Raw genomic sequence first — 21460 nt, 5'->3', positions numbered from 1 at the left:
GATTTAGGTGTTCTGGTTACTGGTGCAATATTTTCATCAAAAATGGCTGTCACCATCTGGAAGTTCCTAGTGGGTAACTGTAATTAAAGCAATTGCTTTCTAACTGATTTGTGATGGGCAGCTCTGCAAATCTCTGTGTAAATTTTCAGGTTATGCTGCCAGTGGGTAGACCTCCTTTTATATCTTTGGATGTAGGACGAACGCTCTCTAACTTCCTTTATCCCTTGTTGCTACATGTTTCTTTAGTGCACACACCCACTTTAACGGCATTTGCTGGGTTAGGTGTTTGTCTGTCTTTCCCTTTAGATGCTCTTGTTTTGCCAACTGTTAACTCACCTGACTGTGAAATCCTTTGTTGCAAAGGTTTCCTTTATTAATGTTCTCTTTCACATATTTAGGGATCAGAAGATGGTGGGCTTAATTTGCACTAATGTAGAAAGCAAGCATAAGGCTTTCCCCTGCACATGCTTTCAATGTCTGATTACAACACAAATAAAATATCAACCGTATGCATATAATTATCTTTAAAGATGAACATTGTACTGTGTAAATGGGTCTTGAACTAATTGGATGACTAGTAACTTAAAAGGTACTCACTGAATAGTGAAGCTGTATAAAATTCAGAACTACTGCAAAATTTGCATGGATTTTTCCTTCTTCTGAGTATCTCTCCTGAAATGCAGTGCTCTGTTGCAGAGGTTCCATTTGCATGCCCTCAATGGAAAGCTTAAATTATGCTGTACTCTATATGTGCATACTTCTAACAGCTTGCATCCATGCTTGCAATGAAATGGGGTTGTGACATTGCTATCGAGTTTGTCTCACATTTTCATAGTAAACAGGAATACCTAATTAGCTATGCTGAGACAGGCATCTGTGATGTCTGCTGACAGTGGCCTATATATGATGCTTCAGAAAGAAACAAACTATAATGATAGATGTCAGTGCTGAGCAAGTGAACCTGAGCAGCTCTTAGTCATTTCGATGACCGTGAAATATGAACCTCTGCTACCTCTTGCTGCAGTACAAAACTGTGCTGCAAGACAAAATTAATTTCTCTTACCAGTCACAGTCATTCAGATCTCCTTAGCATATCTGTTCTGGTAACTGATGTCCTGCTTTCCTATGGCTTTGAAGTCTTTTGATTTGTTAGGTGAAAGACATATTTTCATTTAGTGGTAATTATATTCTTTCAGTAACCATTCGTGCTCTGCTATGCTCTTAGATGACAGAAATAGAACGACACGGACAAGGTCAGTTTTCATGTGTTGTGCCTTCTAAATGTGTTCTGCCTTTCCTTAGGGGTGCTATATCACGTCATCTCATCTATACCTTCCCTTGTAATGACCATCTTTCCTGAGAAAAGAGGGTATCGGAAGGATTCCTGTTTATTTGCACAATTCTAACAGAACTTATTTCTGTCCTGAAGCAGGCATGCTACTTGCTTTGTACCGATAGCTGTGTTTCTCCGCCCACTTCACACAGCCATGTATCTGAGGGCTAAAGGCACCAGAGCTTGTGAAATTATCTGAAGTCTGGAGAATGATCTTCACTGTAGAAGATGAAAATATATAAGGCAGGAGAGTAAGAGTGGTTGCAGCTGTAATGAAGGTGTAATTGGCAATATCGTTGTAACTTTTTGCATGGCTTTTATTGTAAATTTCCAAGAATTGTCTGCCACTGACTCATCTTTAATGATGATTCGTGGTTACTTCTAAATGTTTTCCTTGGATTCAGAGCTCCCTAGTGATGACAAAGATGGCATGTTCAGACTATTTTTGCCTACCTGAAATACCTTTTACTCAACAGTGATGAAATTTCTCTCGTGTCAGACTGCCGTTTTAACTCAGCCCCCCCCCGCCCCCCCAGGTATGAACAAAGAAATTTTCCAGACTGTTTGCACCTCTTCAGACCATGAGAAGTAAAGCCGGTTCTCCTGTGTGACATTAGTTTCTAATGCCATTGTATGTAGTGATCAGATGCAGTTAATTGTTGACAGCATTCAGTTCTCTTCTAAGGTATGTGGTCAGGTCTTGAAGAATTGCAGACTATCAAGGGTTAAGAAACTATATTGATTTGCCTGTTTTCAATGCCTTAAGGCATCTGGAGATGTGATTTGGTTTCCTCTTGATGCAGCTCTGAGCAGTATCAGTCTCCACTCAAAAGTATGTGATTGTATGCTCGCTTTTTGGTGTATTTCTGGAAAAGGTAATTAAGGAGAGAAACTCTGAGCTACTAGAGAGAAAGTGGTTCGGTGGTGTTCCTGATTCGAACTGTGCTGTTAACTAAATCTGGCACATCTGATCCATTCTATGGAGCAACAGTGACCTCGCATGGGCACAGATGAGCTGTCAGAGGTGTATGTTTCTATTTCACTGATTTGACAAATCCATTATGGAATTGATCACCTAATCCCAGACTGTATGCAAGATATCTCAGCTTTCCAAATAACTAGCCAGGCACGGTACTAACTTTGTTTTGTCATCTGTTTCCTGGCATAGATTTTCACCAGCCTATACCTGTCACAAATATCCAGCAAAGCTGAAGGCAAAAGTTTAAATTTAGGGGCCTAACATGCACACAAATACAAAAGGGGAAAATCTTCTTATTTGGAGAATTGTGATGGGTCTTCCTTTGGGTGCTTCTCACTTTAACCTGTTTTTCAGTAAAAAAGTTTTTTATTCAGACAGAGCTTGGAAAGATGTTGCAAGAAAAAATTTGCAGATGTTTCTTTTTTTGTTCTGTTTTGTTTTGTTTTGTTTTCCCCTCTCTCTTCTGTTTTATTTGCCAAAGCAAACCTTAGGAGCTATAGAGAATGGATCTGTACTCTGAAACCTGGTTTCAAAGGTGGCTTGTCTGTGCTTTCTCAGCTGAAAAATACTAGCAGATGCTGGTTTGTTAACATAATATAGCTGTTTTCCCAGAGGATCTAAAAAGGGGGCTAGAGAGTAAAATATATCATAGTCTGCTGTTACATGTAGCTGATGAAGTAAAACATGCTTGTGATTGACAGTAAGCCCGTTGCTGAGCTCGGGAGAGGAATGATTCATCTTATGTGCTGTTGGAGTGGGCTGATGGAAGTTAGCAAAAATCAGTCTGCATTTGCAGGCACAAGCAGGTTTGTAGACTCATGTCTTATAGACTAGTTAGTTTTATTGTATTTTTAATGTGTTGGGACCATCCTGGCATACTGTGGGACAGGGAATCAGTTCATAGTGCTCTTCCATTTCCCCTCTATTTTCTTGAGCTCTGCATTCTTTCCAAACAGCTGAGTCATCATGACTGCAGGTGGGGAAGAGCATTTCCTCATGCTTGAAGAAGTAGGGATGTCTCTGATGATAAAATTGACCTTCTTCCTCCACAACTGCCTGTAGTTACTGTTGGAAATCACAGGGTCAGGCTTTTTGTATGTGCCTTATTACCTCAGTCATTTGGAAATCTGAATATTTAGTGGGCCAAGCAAAATCATTTTTAGAAACTAGGGAGGAAACAAAGTGTTTTAAGATATTTCTTTTTACTCAGTCATTGGGCCATGTTCTTGTTACACTTTTAATAGGACTGTACAGTTATACCTACTGAGAACAGAGCTCTTAGATGTTTGTTCTTGGTGTTATTTTTTATACCTTCATCATGAGCTCCAAAGCCTTTAGAAACAATGTACATTTATCTCTTGGGTTCAGACATAAGTGACGATTGAGGAACAATGGGTTACTGTGCCTCAGTTAGGCTGGACTAACTGAATGTAGAAAGACCCTCTTTGAACTGTGAACCAAGCCTATGGGGCTTCTGGGGGCTTTGCTTCTAAAATGAAAACCAGGTATTTTTGCTTGTGCAGAGGAATTGGCACAGGGAGGCAGAAACCATCGACATACACAACCATTTGTGCATACATTCAATGGCAAAGTAAATTTTAATATTATATTTGCAAACTGGCCATGCTCTGAAATCCACAGATGGTTCATCTTTCAAACAAGTAATTTTCGGATTATGGAGTACCAGCATCTATTGGTAGCTACAGGGTTCCAGTGTGAAGCAATTTCAAAGTAGGGCTCAGCACTTTCTATTCCTTGTTAAATGCAGATTTAGGCTGCATAAACTGTTTTGTAAGTTTCTGTACAGTTATTTTAGCTGACGGAGATTTGAGCAGAAAGCACAGGAAAAAAGCAAGTACTTAGGTTTGACTTTTTAAGAAACATTTCAAAGTATTTTTTTAATAAAAGTGAAATTGAATTTTAAGAACATATTAAAAAAAATTAAAAATCCCCAAATTCAATAAAGCATTTAGACCTGACCCAATGACAAATCTTCAGTGACTTCAACATTCTTGGTGCAACTAGGGAACCAAAACAGTAAGTTGGTCTCCATGTATACTGTTTCACTTTCACTCACTCACTCACTGAGAATCTATTTGTAGTTATTTTTTTAATCATCCTTTTAATTTGCAACAACTAAAAACCAAAACCGAGCCAAGAAAATCGAGAGTGAGTGCTATAAAATTTTGTTCCTGGTATCCCAAGTTCTGTCACTAGATGGTGCTGTGAATTAGAGTGTAGGAAACCCTCACTCGCAAACAAAACACATCAGAGAAAAAGAGATCCGCAAGTGTGTTGAAATCTCACGTTGAAACAAATCTGATATACGAGGATTTCCCTGTGTTCCCCAATGTTTTAAAATGTACATCAGTGAGGAATATGGCAGAAATACCATTTTTATTACTTTTCCCTCCCTGTAAAATTGGTGACTCAAACTTGTCAAATATTTGTGTTAAGTTTCTGAACTAGGTGACAGTTTCATTGTGAGCTGTAACTAGAATTCAGGGTGAAAGGGACAGTGCACTTTCAAAAATGCAGCTGGTCTTAGGTACTAAGTCAGAACAGCCCAGGTGGAAGCTCGGGTAAAATTATTAATCTCAAAGAATTCATAGAAGGTAGCCTTTAAATGTGAGTATTGTAGAACACAGGGACTATGTGGTACAGATTCTGTCATGCGAGCGATGGCTTGATTCATGTGCCTAGACATCTTGTTATTTTAGATAAGCTGGGTGTCCCACAGCCCCTTGAACAGTGCAGGTCTTCTGTGAGTGCTGTGTCACACCTGTCAGCTCCCTGCAGAGGTCTTGGGTACCCCAAGGCATCTCAGCAAGCAGAAGATGCACCTAATAAGGCAGCTGGCTCTCACTCTGAATGTCTTTATAATGTATTGCTATAAATAGTACACCTAATCCTCATATTTTTACCACCTCTATGTTCCTGAATCTCAAGATTGAGCTATTCTGCTTCCTAGCATTCCTGCCTTTGAAAATGTCCCTTTTTGTGTCCCTGTAGTTTACAGGGCTTGTTACTGGGTGTGAATTTAACTTAGACCTGTACATCCATACCAAAACAATGCTTCAGTTAAATAGAGGCCTTTTGCTGGCTCTGCAGAGGATAGACTTAATTTAAAGATGCACAGTTAGGGTTAATATTTTGTGTCCATGAGCTACAGCCACAAACACGTATTCTTTCCGAGACTGGATACTTAAGCAGTCTTCTCTATTTACAGTCTTTTTTTTTCTTTTTTTCTTTTTCTTTTTTTTTCTTTCTTTTTTTTTTTTTTTAAAAGGATCATTTATCTGCTTAGTTATTAAAGTACAATGACATGGCTGGCAGCCAGTCAAAATACTTGGTTTCTCCAACTCTTTCGCAATATTGTCTCTCTCACGTTTTAAGTCCTGTCCCCGACAGACACAAGCACATGGGATCTGCTGTTCTTCTGCTGGGACACTGTTGCTACTCGAACAGTTTTGTTTGCTTACGTTGAGAAGTGAGTTATTCCATGTGAACAAAGGTGGGGAAGTTGAGCCCCAAACCCCTAAATTTTTAGATTATTTTCATACAGTTCTTTTATTTGCAAATCCTTTCTCGTCGTCCTTGTCCTATCTTGACTGAGATGGCTATAAAATGCTTGATGAACTGTTTTCATTCTTTTTCTGCTTAATCTCAGACTTGATGGTGATCTAGTGGAGAATGTCACTTAAGGATACAAGGTTGCTCTGTGCCATGTTTTATCTTGTAGTTGTCTTTGGTCTGGCTTTTCTGGCAGGGATTCAGTAAAGCACTCTAAGTCAGGAAGTTGAGTGCTAGCCTGACATTAACCATAAGCATGTGCTATTTGAATTGGGGCCCTTGCACTTTTTTGTTTATGGTAGTTAAATATTCCATGAAGTTCCTTGGTGCACCAGTTTTGACATCAAGCTAGGCATGTCTACCGAGGTATCGAGTTTGCTCTTCAAAGACATGTGATGCCTGAATAACTGAGTACATCTGGCTGGGCTTGATAAGGACTCAGTTCTGGCAAGCACAAAGAAAGTTTGGAGATTCTCCACTGGATTGCTTACAGGGCAGCAATCAGTGAGGGGAGAAACCACTAAAATGCAAATTGTACAGGTAGCTGTGAGATTTTCATGCATATAATGCACTGCATCAGTCAAAACTCTTTCAGTGGCTACATGAACTCTGTGTGTGAAAGGGTGACATGGGGACACAATCCTGCAGGTGATTCCTGATATCCTATACGCTGCTCAGCCTGGTATGTTTTCAGACTCCAAATCTTCTGGGTCTCTGATTGTCTGTGGCATATCAGAAGACTTGTTTTCAAATGCATCTCTGTATAAAGAGCAAGGGCTGTTTCAAATCCTGCTTATACTCCCTGTAGGAGGTAAGGTTCAAGGTGCCTGTATTAGAGCAGAACTTCTCACAGTAGACTGTGAGGCAAACACCACTTCTATTAGCACACAACTCTTTCTTTCATCTCTTGATGTTGAATTTCTACCACTTTTGAAAGGAATTCCAACAACTTCTAACATTCACTGAAGTTATTTGCCAGAAACTTTATGCTTCCACAAACAAATCCTCAGAGAAACTCTCATCTCAAAAAAAATCCACATAAACATTGTTCCTTAATATCTGCATGAAGGGGAGTCTGGAGAGAGAGAGGCAGCCTATTAGTCATTCAGCAAGCCAGAGGAGCTGAATGAAACAAGGATGAAGATGGAACAAATTGCAAATGCTCTCCTATTAACTGCAAGTTAGCTACATAAAAATTTGCTTATTTAGGGTTAATAATTATAGTAATACATAAGCGTGGATAAGAAAATAAAGGCCCTAAATCCATTTTTTCCCTTCTGAACAAATACATTGAAAGTCACAAACAACAATGGTTTGTAATCTGGGGTCAAGTTTCAGAGCCTTTTTCCCATACACTGATATTGTATTTCACTCCCAACGGCCTTCATCCAAATTTGTTCAGCATCAGGGAAATGACTCCCACTGAGGTCAGTTAATGCAGAGGACCATGGCTACATAAGAAAAGAGAGAAGTGATTTCATACAGACCTAAAAATGCTACTTACTCTGTGTATGCTTGGGCATGGTTCTGCCTAGACTATGTAACAAGGTTAGAGCCACTGAGCACAGCAATTTGCACTGTAGGTGGGTCAGGTGTGGGAAAGAACAGGCAAGTGTCCCCTAACTTGCTCCTGCAGAGATGGGCGGGTCAGCATGTCACTTTGCTCTTTGGCAGTTACTTGAAATGTGATGTGGGATCTTTACTGATTAGTTTAGACCTGTTAGGCTCCTTGAGACTTCATGTCATTTATGCTGGTTGTGTCTAAAATGTATCACACTTTTCTGAGATACACCAAAAAATCCTACCCTGAGCATGCATATAATACTGGGTCTTTACAGCCAACAGTAGGGAAGATCACAGATGCTGGAGCTATTGTCATTGTTTGTAGTATTATCGCACCTTTGCTGAAGCAGGAGTAAAAATACAGTTAGCCCCTACTCTTGACCTAAAGCAGTGACTTTTCAAATGGGGAAATAGTTTTGATTTAAAAAACAAAACCAAACAAAACCAAAAACATTTCCTGTAGAAATGGAAGGCAGGAATTTAATAAGATTCTGGCTGGCCTGAGAGGACGTAGCAAATAAAACCCCTCTTATGGTGGCTAATCAAGTTGATGATATCTGAAGTTAACATTTAATTATGAAATTCGATCCAGACAATGCTATGCTAATCTCTGCATAATAATACAATGAATAAGAGCAGAACCCTGAAAAAACCTCTGTAAAATTGCCAAGATTACTGAACTACTTTATTTGTTCAATGTTGTGTATAGTATTGCTTTTTGATTTTATTTAATAATTATGACATCTGGTATTTATTTAAAAATAAGGAAGTACACCTTATTAGTCAACAAGGCTAAGAAATGTATTTAGCAGCATTCAGTTCCTTTGTGGTAGAATAAACGAATCTCTGAGTTTTATGTATGCACAGATCTGTTGTGGCATAGTTTTAATAACCCAGCCTTTATGTTCCATTAAGCTTAGGCACAAAGTTTAAGGTCAAATATCACAACAAGATGGGGATGTATGAGGGATCTCACAGGGGCCAAAGACTGGTGAGTTGTACAGGATGGTAAAGTGAATATTAGTCTCAGTTTAGAACTTTAAGAGAACTCTTGCTGATCTTCCTGTTGTTACAGCTGAGCATGTGCTTAAGCAGTTTACTGAACTGAGACTTAGGCAAAACACAGTTCTGGGAGTATTTAAAGTGTATTAATCAGCTACAGTTCTTGGTGGAGGGGAGAAAATGTGCTAAGTATTCAATTATAGCTTCCCCCTTATATTCTAGAACTTCATTCCCTTTTCATTGGAATCAAGGAACGCCTAAATGTAGCCAGAAATGGTGGCAGTAACCATAGCCTAAGAAAAACACAGTGTGCTGAATGCACGCCAAGTGCCCTTGCATGCAGCTTGTAAAGCATTTGGTATCTCTATTTCAAAGGTGGATGTGTTGCTCAAGCAGTTGTATAGCTTTGAACTATTGAATCCTCACAGCAACTATTGAATGGCTACACAGCAACAGCTTGACAACGTCTGGCCACAGTTGTTAAACAGGCAGAAATGTGGAGTGGGTTTCCAAAGCTTTTGTGTTATAGTGCAGAACAAGCCAAATATGGCAACCCTGTGCTCATTCCTCCAGGCACCTGTGTTCAGACTTTCTTCCCAGAAAATTGAAACCTCTCTGTTTCAGATATGAGCTCCTTGAGAAATTCTCCATTTCAGAGCAGCTTTTGCCATCTACAATTGCTTGTGTTCAATAAGCTTTCTCAAGTAACGCATGCCACACACTGCAGATGAGGAAATAACATGTATCTCATAGCCCTCCAATAACAGTCTGTGAATAAATCTTCATTCTGTGCAACTGATGTCTCTGGAAGTCTGTCTAAGCAGATGTATGAGAAAATTGCTACTCTTGAGTAGGTATATTTTATGGAAATATATTTATTGGTGATAGGAGAGATTTACTTAGGGTTGTTCTTGCTATAGTTCATATCATTTACTTGAGCTATGAATAAATAAATGTTTGCTATGTCAGCTTTTGATGATCAGACTCTCTGACCAAACTAGTCTAACCTGGTGATTGTTTGCATTGGTTTCTTGCCACGTGTATTTTTTTTCTTGAGCAGTAAGTTCCCATGAAAGTGCCAACATATTCCCCCTTTTTGTGAGTTAATATTTCATTAGCATAAATCATTTCATGTCTTATGGAGTCTGACCTAATTTCTCCATGAGTACAGATCTGCATCTAATGCTTCTTTGTCATTTGTATTGCTCAGTAAATTCCAGTAGCACTTCCTTATGCTACAGCTACTGCCCCTACAATTTCTGCTCTTAAAATATTTCATTCTTTAGTCTCAGAGCTCCTGTCTCTGTCAGCAAGACCTTCTTTCACCTAAGGATTACACAGACACAGCATAAATGGAAACACCAAACAACTCCACAGTGTGATACCTAGGGGGTTTTAGGGCCATATGGGTACTCGCTTGGAGGCAAGAATGTTAATGTCTCTCTCTTCAGACCACAGTCTTATCTACTTTAAATTGGGGAAGTTCCACTGACTCCAGCAAGGCTTTGCTAACTGGGCCTGTGCGCACAGCATGAGTGCTATATTCCTATTGTAAACTGCATCATGTCCCAAAAAACTACACTTATCAAGGAACAGAGGTGAAAGATGATGCAACTTTCTAGGATATGTAACTGACTGAGGGTAGGTTTGTGTAGGGAAATAAGAAAATGCAAAAATACAGGTGGTGCTTGGAATTTGCTCCTCTTTATCCAGGGTTAAGAGGCTAATGGAAGCACAATGAACACAAGGAGGTCTTGCTAAAAAAAAAAAGGGGGGAAAGAAAAAAGAATTAAATATTTACCTAGTAAAAGAAATGCCAATTGACAGATTAAATATGCAGGTTCTTTGTTATCATTCCAATAATTCCAGAACAAAAAGTCAGAGCTGAAGGAGGAGCAAATAACTGGTACAAACCTTACACCTGTGCAAAGCAAGGAAAGAATTGCCACCTGCAGTTCTCTGAAGAACAGTGACTCCCTAGAAACATTGTGATTGTTTCTCAGTTCTGCATCCTTCTGCACCTCAGGTGCATTTTTTTACCCTCTTGCCACTTTTATATACTAAAGGAATTAATGAGAAGAACCAAGCTATCTAATCTGTTGGGGTAATTTCTGCATTGAAATAAACGAAGCCAACATGGCTAAATTGATTTTGAGGGACCTAGACAGATTCATGCCCCTGATGATGTGGTCACTGGTGTGTCATGTGAACAGACATTTCTGATGCTTTTGTTGTTAGCTTTGGCCTGATCCAGGAACTACAGGTCCAGCTTTTTGTGGGATATATGCCTAAGAACCACAGAAGTTCAAGTTTTTTCCAGTAGTGAATGTGCTTGAGCTTCAGCGAGTGGTGGATGCTCTAAATTTTGTGCTGAATGAAACTTTCTGAAAGAAAGTTACCCTGTAGTTTCAGCCCTTCTCAGATCTGTGGCTATTGTTTCAATCTCTGGGTAACTCACAAGTCCTGTTCTTTAGCTACTAGAAGTGACAGAACCTGGTATTCAATGAAAAGAGGCTAGACATGGCCCCAAACATTTTGGTTTGGGCTTTTTTTCTACTTAAGACCATGGTGACTTAGTGCTGTTAGCTGAGCTGTATCCCTTGATTGGGTGACAGTTTTTCACAATTGTGCAAATTAAATGCATTCATGTAAATAGTCTTTATGGAGAAAGTGCTATATGGATACATGTTTTAATTTGCATTTCCACTTAGTAAAGAGCAAGGAAATTAAGTCAACAGAATTCAGTGAGTGAATTGCTGTTCCATTTGTGAGTGTCCAAACCTACCCTGATTTTAAGATTATAGAGCAATGTTTCCATAGGCTTTATAGTCTACTGTGCAGGGATGAGAGGTACCCTTTTAAGGGTACCAGTACAATACATGGACCAGGACTCAACAAGCTGCTTCAGACTTCTGCAAGGCCCAGGGGCTTAGCTTCCAAGTATTTCACAGTGTAGTACCTGTATAACCATTCTAAACGTTCAGAAAATGCTTTATTTTGTTGCTAATATTGGAAAGCTTGAAAGTTAGCCTGTGCAGTGGAAAGAAATTCTTTAGTCTCAGACTCAGTCCCTCTCTTAGGATCATGTTAAACCAAGTATTTAAATAATCTTTTTAGAGCACCAAAAAGGGTTTCTTCCTTTATTTTTCTGGCATGCTTAGCTTGTTTATAATCTTTCTTTTTTGATAGAAATGTGTCAGGAGCATAGGCAGTATTATGCAAACAAACTGCAGGTGCATTAGTAGCCCAGTAAACAACAAGAGCCAGAGACACGTGCTGGATGAAACACACAGGGAATATGCAATATGCACATCAGATGGCACTGGCAGCTTTTCAGTCAGAATAAGAGAACTATTTGTTTAGCATCATTAGCTAGACATTTGATATTCAATGCATCAACATGAAAGGGAGAACTTTTGTGCTCAGCAGATTAGACTAGAATCTGCTGAGAAACCCTTTTGAATTCACAACAGTTTTGTTGTTCTGTAATATTGTGCATGCAAATTAGCAGCTCCTCCTTTAGTGAAGTTTCACTGGGAATCAGGTATCAAATATGGTTTTTACTAATTAGCCTCACTTTTGGCAGGCTGGCTCCCACTGCTGAAGTGGTGAGCATGTGGGAGAAGATGACTGTTGAGACTTCTCTTGCTGAGTGCCTTCATAGCTAGTGGTGAGATACTTGTTACAGCTGAGGTTGTTAGATGTAGTTGCAAATAAGCTAACAATTTCACTTCTTTTTCTTTTGTGTGCAAATGTCTAGCTGTGGAAGTAAGCACTCTGGTGCTTTATGGGGCACTAGTGGCAAGCAGGGAGGTTACAGAGGCCAGAATGCAAAGTGCCAGTCAAGGCTTAGCCTAAAACCTTGCCTGTAAAATGGGAATGATACTCACATCTTTTCTCCATCCTGTTTTGGTTTAGGTTGTAAATTCTTTGGCACAGAAATTCAGTTGCTCAATGTGTATATAGAGTACCCAGTAAAACAAGACTGATGTCTTCTGTGGCGTTTAGGTAATACTGAGATAAAAATTAGTAGCAAACTGTTTGAGAGGGGCAGATCAGCAAATCTTTGGATTTGGCTCTGATATGTGCAGTATGAAGTGTCCTGCCCCAAACCAGATAAAGCCATTCAGATATGGGAACCACCCAAGGTATGGTCAGCGATGACCATCTAATTCATTGCAGGACTGAATTTTAGAGCGTGACATGGAGACATGACTCTTGTCCCCTGTTCTGTATGGAGCTGGTGGGTGGAAAATTTCTTTCTCCCTTGAAAAAATATAACATGAGTCCTAGCTGCATGGAGAATGACTACTTGTAGGTAAAGAGGACTTCAGTTTGTATGGCTTATGCCCTCTTTGTTGAGGGTGCAAATAGAGGGCAAATGAATGCTAGTGTGCATGGCAGGCTTTAAGAGGCAGATGTTTTTCTGCTAAAACTTAAGCTAAGAATGTTAGTGTCAGTGAGGCGCTGGAGTAACACTACACCTCTCAGTAACAGTGAGCTTCATCCAATACCTCATTGGACTCTGTGCCTTTCTGTACCTACTGCTTTCCCTCAGGACAAATTGTTTTTGTTACAGCAAGCTGAATGGCAGCTGATATAATCAGTAAAACTCAGAGTGATAATTCTGCAGGGCTGTAACTTGCATTGGCTGCTGTGTTTGTTCTTCCCAGGGAGAGAAGGGTTTAACAAAGAAATGGACAATGCTGTACATATTGCTCAATAGGATAACTTCTGCGCACATTTTACAGACAGAAAACCAAGCATATACGATACCATCAAACTGCTTCATTCCAAAATCTGCTGCTCCTTAAAATGTCTGATCTCTAACCTTCAGACACTATTCTAAGTTATTTGAATCTTTGCATTCCTGGGGATGCTGCTAGGCCCAGCTGTGCTTTAGGGAAATGGGGGTGCTGTTCCCTTGGTCACTCTCTCCTGTGGGAGAAACCCACTAGAGGAGGAATGATGTCTGTGTGCTGTTTTGCACGCTGCTGAAAGCTCTTTCTGTTTGTGCTCAGGAAGGGCTGTGTATATGCAGGAGTTAAACTAATCCACCCTGCTAAGAGAGCTTGTGCTTGGTGCAAGGCCAATTGAGTCACTATAGCTCTGGCTGGTACAGGACCCAGGAAGGCTTGTTTCTGTCTACTTGCAAAGACCCACCTAGCTGTGATCTGGGGGAGTGGGTTTGTCTGATGTTGGATTCATAGCTCTGATATTGGCACTACGTGAACTTGAAGAAAGGTCTTTGATCCCCATGGTTGAATTTCGTCTGCCTTAAAGTCGGTATCTATAAGCTAGACATGGGAATCTCAGCTGGTCATCTAAGTTCCATTTACAGTCAAGAAAGAAACAGGCATCCTGGAGGATTCGCCTTAAGTCAGATGGGTTGCATGAATTACCTGGAAGCTGTGTTTTGATGGACTAGCAATGGGATATGTAAGCACTTAACTGTGTTTCTCTTCACTCAGTGTGATGGGTATGTTAATACTTCTCATCTCAAGGTTTTTTTCCCTGTTTGTGAGCAACTGAAGACATTCATATTGTTTCTATGGTCTATGCCCAGGGCAGTATGGTTTGAAGCATCTCGCCTCTGCTACAAGAGAAGCATCAGCATGTTAATACTTTCTGCTGGCCTATGTGTTCCAATTGATCTGAGCCTTTCTTTGCTATTTAGAAGCATAAGCTCCTAAGATACACCTTGGAGTTTGTCTGCATTTGCTAGAATGGTTTCACCATGGGACCTTTACCTCAGCTATCTGGATGCTGTGCACCATTATCTGAACCAAAGCATGCAACAAGAGTGGTCTTAATATGACAAACATCTAAAGAAATGTGTGCTGCATCTGTGAATTGCTGTGGAACCAGGTATAGGGTAGATTTCCATGGGTAAAGAAGAGTCAGAAACTTGATGAAGGTGTTACTAATGAAACAATGAAACAGAAACGACTGTTGAAAAGAGTAATTTCCTTGGGAGCTTGCTTAGTCACTCTACCTAAAAGGGAAGGTGGCTGGCACAGATCTATTCCAGTGACTGTGCTAAGTGTTTGTGTACTTGAGCCTCACTCATGTGACAGCTTTGACTCATGTTCCTCTGTAAGCCCCAAGGTAGACCCTGGTAACCTTTCATGTCCTCTCGCTTACTCAATGTGTTGTTCTGCTCTCTCATAACCTGATCCTCATCTCATGTTTCTGTTGCTTTTTCAATTTCCAGCTATATCTGATAGACAAGGAGGTGGCCTTGTGGATCATGACAGGTAGAAAGGAAGGATTAGTGATGAAATAACATTATTTTAGGACCAAAAAAAAAATCCCTCTTCTTAATCCAGAGCTGGTTTTGACTTGAGCGGTTGTGAGAAAGAGTAGGTACATAGCAGGTTATGTGCAGAGATGACATCCTTCCTGAATGCACAGAATGAGGTATTGATATCCCTAGAGAAATGGGGGTTGAACTGTACCTTACAGTGGAGCTTGTCTTTAAACATCACTCAGATTGCTGGGAATTCCCACCTTCAATCTATTTATGGTCCTAACCTTCAGTTATACTGAGTGTCACTCATGTGAGGAGCTGTCCCTGAACTGGGTGGCAGCCAGCCCTTGAGAAATCTCCCCTGAATACACATCTTGTTTTGGGGTTTTGTGTTTTGGTTTTTTTGTTTGTTTTTTTGGGGGGGACTTTTTGTTGTTGTTGGGTTTGGTTTTGTTTTTTTTTATTAACTGAGTTCTGCTGCCCCTCAGGTGTCATAGATGAGTCTGCTGTGCATGTACCTGGTTCTGACCTCAAAGGGAGATGCTGGAAATCAAGAATATTTCTGGAGTAGATGGAGTACTTTGAGCCTCTATTCACATACTCTGCCCCAGGCCCAACACTGGAACAAAATGTCTAGACTTGGGCTATGCATTTCTGGAGATGAAAGACTGGCTTCTGGAATGAGGGGAAGAGGATGCGGTGTGGAAGAACAAGCTTATTTGTGATTACAAGCCTGCTGCTGCCACAACACATACACACTTGTGCAGTGAATATTTCACTGCCAGGTATTTCAGGGGAATTATAAGCCAGAAACAAAAAAATATTATATAAAATGGCAGGGATGACAGAAAAACAGTCTTAGAGCACCCACACTTTGTCCAGAGGTCTCTGTAAATCAATGACAGAAGGATTAGCTGCCCTCCTCTCCTCTTCCATGTGCTGTCAGACTTATCATAGCTTGGGAGTAGCTCAAGAGTTTTGTTTTTTCCTCTCTGAGGCTAGCTGCCTTTTTGCTTGTTCCCAGGGATTATGTTTGCATTGCCATTGGATCCTTTTCCTCCTCCTGCTGTTGTGCTGTGAGCTAGATGCTATTATAATGCTATTATTCCAGCTCCAATAGCCAGCAAGAGTCAGAGCCTGTGGACGCTAATGACAAGATTTCAGGTGGTTTTACCACCTTCAGAGGAGTGTATCCAGCTCTTGTGCCTGTCACTAGCCTTAAATACTCAAAAATCCCCAATCTGATCCTCAAAACCATTAAGAATGACTTGAGATTAACAAGTTTAAATAAATGGCAGTGTTTTCATATTTGCAGTTTATTCTTGAATCTTAAACATGCTTAGGCTCACATTTGCAAATAGTTGTCTGCAGATTAAGTCCCTGGGATTGGCCTTTCTTAATTAAATGGAGACACACTCTTAACCACTTGATTCCAGGTGCTGGTTCTTTAAGATAAATGTCAAATGTTGCAAATTTTAAAATAAACCAGAACAGTTGGAAGGGAAAAAAGTGAAAAAACTTGGCACCTCAGACCTGGCAATGAAGTACCACAAGAGGCATTTTACTTGCTCATATTGTTTCATCCACTTCTCTCAAAGACTTGCCAATTTGCTCCTGAGATATTGAGCAAATCTTACTCTTCCTGAGGACAAGTGGTCATTTTCAGCATGAGTCAACAACAGTAAGCTGCACTTCATTAGGCTGCTCATGCCTTTAGCCAAACCCAAGCAGTCAGAAAAATGTAATGGTCCCCATAAAACATGTTGCAGTCAGAAAAATGCAATGGTCCCTATAAAACATGTTGTGTCCTGCCTTACTGTGCTTCTAGTGCAAAATTCCTAGCTGCTGACCGTCATCTTTCTAGGTAGAATGGAAAAGGAATAATCAAGAAATTTTGGGCAGTGGGTTTCGCGCCTCCTGCAGGAGAGAGGCCCAGCTGATGTGAATGTGAAAACAGCATTAGAAAGTGACTGGATTTATCTTTGCCAAGCCTTGACGATATCCAGAGTGGGGGACATAAGTGGGGCGTTAACCTCAAGTATGGCTGGGTGAAGAGGAACTCTGCTACTACACTATTGTGAGCTGGCCCTTCCTCTGTGCACAGTCTGTTCTCGGGCTCTTCTCCTCCCCACCTCGCTTATTTTCTGTTGTCAGCAGCTGGGTTTCCTTTGGCTTTTAATGCCTAGAGATACCTAGAACACGTTGCACGCTTTGCTGCAGTGGTTTGTGCTTTAGTAATTCCAGAAGCAGAAGTCAGTGGAGATCTTTGAGCCGGAATAGACACAGGTCCTGGAAACCAGGGGCAAACAGCAAGCCTTATTAGGCTGTGTTAACTACCAGCAAGATCCTCATCTGCTAAGGTGACGAGTGTTATTGCAAAAGCTCTACAATAGATTATTTTGTGTGGCCCTGTGACCAGTGTCAATATTATTGGAGATCTGATGCAATCTTCTCCTGCAGAACATACATGAAACAGCAAAAGTCTCCCCTTATTTGGTAGCCGATGCTTGAGAGAAATTCCAGGTAGGAGGAAAGTGGCAACAGGTGGTACGGTAGAGCTTTTGACCAAGTCAGGGAGAAGTAAACTAACTTTAGTTAGTAAACTAACTTCCTCCTGAATAGAGAGATTTCCTAGGTGCAGCCATACCGGGCTCTCTTTTTTTTTCCCAAAGCTTATTTTCCTGGAAAGTTCTTCTTTTCAGTTTTCTCCCAAAGTAGTAAGGGCAGGATATAAACCAGAAATTCCTGTTGGTTACAGAGGATGGAGAGCAGTATAAGCTTATGGAGACCAGGACTTAAAAATTATCGGAGGTACATTCCAATCTGCTAATGGGATTGTCTAATGAAGAGGAGCTTTCTGCAACTATGTTTGTGAAATGGTTATGATTGCATATGGCTAAAATCCCTGCGTGACTGCAGTCAAATGACTTAAACCACAACCAGCCATCATCAAAGCATACACTTAACACTATGGACCAGTGTATACTTTCATCCCAGCTAACATATTACATACTTGAAATTAAGCACAAATTTAATGGTAATGCAATAGAGTATTTAGTACCTTCATCTTTCAATCTTTCAGTTCCTATAATCATTTAGGGAGGAAAGCAGCAGTAGTGAATTTTCAAGCTCATGAAGAATTACAAGATGTAATTTGTTGTCAACAGTGTTAAAAAGTGCAGTATCACAACAAAACATTACTGCGATGACTGAGATCTCTGTGGAAAGGGATCATGTATGTCACGAGCAGCTTAGGTTAGTAAGCTAGTTTTTAAAAGTTTAGGTATTTTATTGTATATTGTTGTTATATGAGTAAATAATTTCAGGACATGGTTTAGTGGGCATGGTGGTGTTGGGTTGATGGTTGGACTTAATGGTCTTAAAGGTCTTTTCCAACATAAATGATTCTATGATTCTATGATTCAGGGGTACTTGTTTTCTAGTATCTTAAAAGGAATTGATTTTCACAAAAAGGAGAATGCTTGTCCCATAAGTACTGGGACTTGTCTGAGAGTGTTAAGCTGGATGACAGAAATTTGAAAAAATGCATATATCTAACAATTTTCAAAAAGCATCTTTCACTAAGGGTGGCAACAGAATGCAACCCTCCTGGGGGCCCTTCCTACTGGAATCCTGAACTTCCTGAACTTGATACTCTGCATATGTGAATTTGGGTTTGGGTTGGATGTGTTGTGTTGGGGGTTTTTTTTGTTTGTTTTTGTTTGTTTGTTTGTTTGGTGTTGGTTTTTGTTTGTTTGTTTGTTTGTTTTTTTTTTTTTTTTTTTTTAAATACAGGCCATAAAAAAGCTCATTCAGTTTCTGAGTATTCAGTGATTAAATGACAGGTCAGGATTTACTGTTGTGCTTTGGGTCTCTATGCCTTAGTCAAAGGGCTGAAATCTTCCATTTGTTACAGCTGTTAGAAAATACATTTAGTTCTGACTAAATTGAGCATTGACAAAGCTTGGAAGAGAAACTGAAAACAATGCTTTTCCCTATACGAAAATATTTAGCATCTCAGTTCAGTTCATTTGGGTATTTGTTAATTTGTTTCAAATGTTTCATTTACATGTTACAAAGTTAAAAGAAACAAATCAGAATAATTGAGTCATAGTATTTTCACAATATTGAGATGTTTAGCTGGGAAAGTCCAAGTTTACGTCACTGTAGCAACTTATAATTGGAACAGTATGATCTGATTTGTTTTGGTTTTCTGTTATGTTATCAGATAGAACAGAAAACTTTATGCAAATTCTGGAGAGCCTTAAACACCACGAGCATAATGCAGATATTTGTGCCCTGCATGCTGGACTTGTGCCTTTTAAAGGCTGGTTTCTGCTGCTGGCTACAGAGAAATTATTTCTTGGTAAAAATACACAAAGTTCCTTTTTCTGTCTGTCAAGGTCCAGTGAATGTTTTCCTTTTCCATGGCACAGGATTGACTGCGATAAACGCGCAAAATGAGTTGGCTGGGGAGCCAGGTGTTCACCTTCCTACCTGTTCCTTTGCAAAGGGCAGCTGGGGGAGCATGTGTGCGTGCCGGGTGCAAGTGGAAAGGCTGCTGTAATTTGTCCACTCGGCTCTGCAGGCGAGCGGCAGTGCTGAGATCATGATTTTTGCCAAGAATGGAGAGGAAGACAGGCATAGAAAATGGGTGATCTATAGCCAAGTGTTTCCCATAGTTTTCAGGTCAGCATTGGCAACTTCTACCTGAAAGCTATGAATTTATTCACCTGGCCATAGCATGCCTGCATTTGGCACACTTCTGTGCAATGCACTTGAACTCCAGCAGACCCAGGCTTTGTGCCCTCACTACCTGCAATTGTAAAGGAATAAATGATTTTAACATTGTTTAATGTGTAATCCAAACCATGTGGATCTCTGTGCAATACGAAAATTCTGCCCTTCTGTAAATATAAAAGCAACTTTAAATTCTTTCTTTGGAAATCACCTGGCTTGTCTAATCTGAAAAAAAGCTCCCACAACTGACCCTGTTAATATTTGGGTTTAGGTCTCCCAAATGGTTACAATCGCAGTTTCAACTAGTGCTGGTGCAAAAGTGGACAGATCACACCATAATCCAAAGAGGATTAACAAGAGAGAACCTGTATGCCAGTCAATATCTGGTGTTTTAATTGCATGTTGGAACTTTTCAGTGACCTAAGTGCATGAAGTTGCAAAGGAAAAAAAGCCTTAATTTTAATGCATGCAGAAGTTATTTCCACTTTTGACTATATGCATTGTAATTTCTCCTTGTATTCTTGCCATGCTGATATCCCTGGTAAGTCTGACACATTACAGAGCACAGAAAGACAGAAGTAGGGACATCCTGCAACTGGTGTTTCTCCACTATAAGTGATGTTTTCTAGAGGGGAAAAAAACCAAAAGTAATTTAAACTAGGTTTGTTACAGTCTTGTTTTATTTTTTTACTTATTCAGCATTTCGCAGACTGATTGTGTGAGGGGAAATCCCCAAATTCTTTTTGCAGAACTTGTGCAAATGTATACCACTTTGGATTTATGTTGGCTGGAAGAAAAGCTGTTCCTCTGAGCCCAGCTTGAATGCATCTCCATTCATTAATCATAAACAATCTTTGCATGGCCCTTTGCCAGGTGGGGGTGCACAGTAACCCATCACTGAATCACTCGGGCCAAATAGATGTCTAGGAAGTGTATGGTCATTATGGGAGGGGAAATGCAGCTCCCAGAATCTTTGATATAAGCAGTTTTTTCCAGAGTGACTTTGGCTAATATTTTCAAAACTAGTTGTGCATTTTACTGTTACCCAGGGATCACACTCAGAAACATACATTTCTGGCTGTATTTGCCTCCTTATTTTGATAAAATATTATTCTCAGCAAACAAATGCAACTAAGAGTGCAAATGAGTATGTAACTGTGATAGTCATAACACTTGAGGTTTCTATATCTCACACTAAGAGTATAATCATTGAAGTTTATCAGATTTTGTCAGGCTTCAGCTGGAGCTCCTAAAAGGCATTGAAAGTTCCTCTGTAGAAGCCAGCTGTAAAAGCTAGATGAAATTGTAGTAACTGCAGTGTCTTACTGAAGAGATGCTGGGGCATACAGTAACTGGTTAAAGGACTGGCGTTACAGAAGAGAGTATGAGTTGAACGAATTGTGATAGCCGAGCCTCACATTACAGGTGAGGATTCCTGAGGCCTGAGTTTCTTGCATGGTAAACTCTCAACATTAGTCTTTCCCTGGCTCAAAGTACCTTAAGAGGTGAAATTGTGTGGAAAATAAGCTAAACTGTAGAGTGTGCAAAACTGTTGACAGGTAAACAAGAGAAACAAAGGAGTGGGTTAAATGGAAAATTAAGTGCCTTCATTGGTACTTGCACCAGAATCATCAAGTAACAATAATAGCCGGTTTCCATACCTGCATTTAATACAATAAAAGATCATTCAGTGAGAGTTCCAGTCACTGAAAGAAAAAAGCAGGGAGTTTTCACAACTGAGTCCTGCAAAAGGAAAGCCCCTAAATTTCCAGGGAACTGTCAATGTTAATCAAATGCTTTCTGTGCATCTGGAGTGAAAGAAAATATCCTTATCTTTCTGCAGTGCAATAGGTTGAGAGAGGGATTACTCAAAAATATGTAGCATAGATGGTTAAACAGCAGTCAATAGTGTATTTTAAATGAGAATGTCTGGTTTGAGCATTCTCAGATGCATTCTTTGCCTGCTGCTGCTGTTACTCACATGACTCATGCTGATGAAACTTTATCAGCTATATTTTAA

This window comes from Buteo buteo, chromosome 9 (genome assembly GCF_964188355.1).
Source record: "Buteo buteo chromosome 9, bButBut1.hap1.1, whole genome shotgun sequence".
NCBI classification, from domain to species: Eukaryota; Metazoa; Chordata; class Aves; order Accipitriformes; family Accipitridae; genus Buteo; species Buteo buteo.
The sequence above is the reverse complement of the archived record's forward strand: the minus strand, read 5'-3'. Positions refer to the sequence as shown.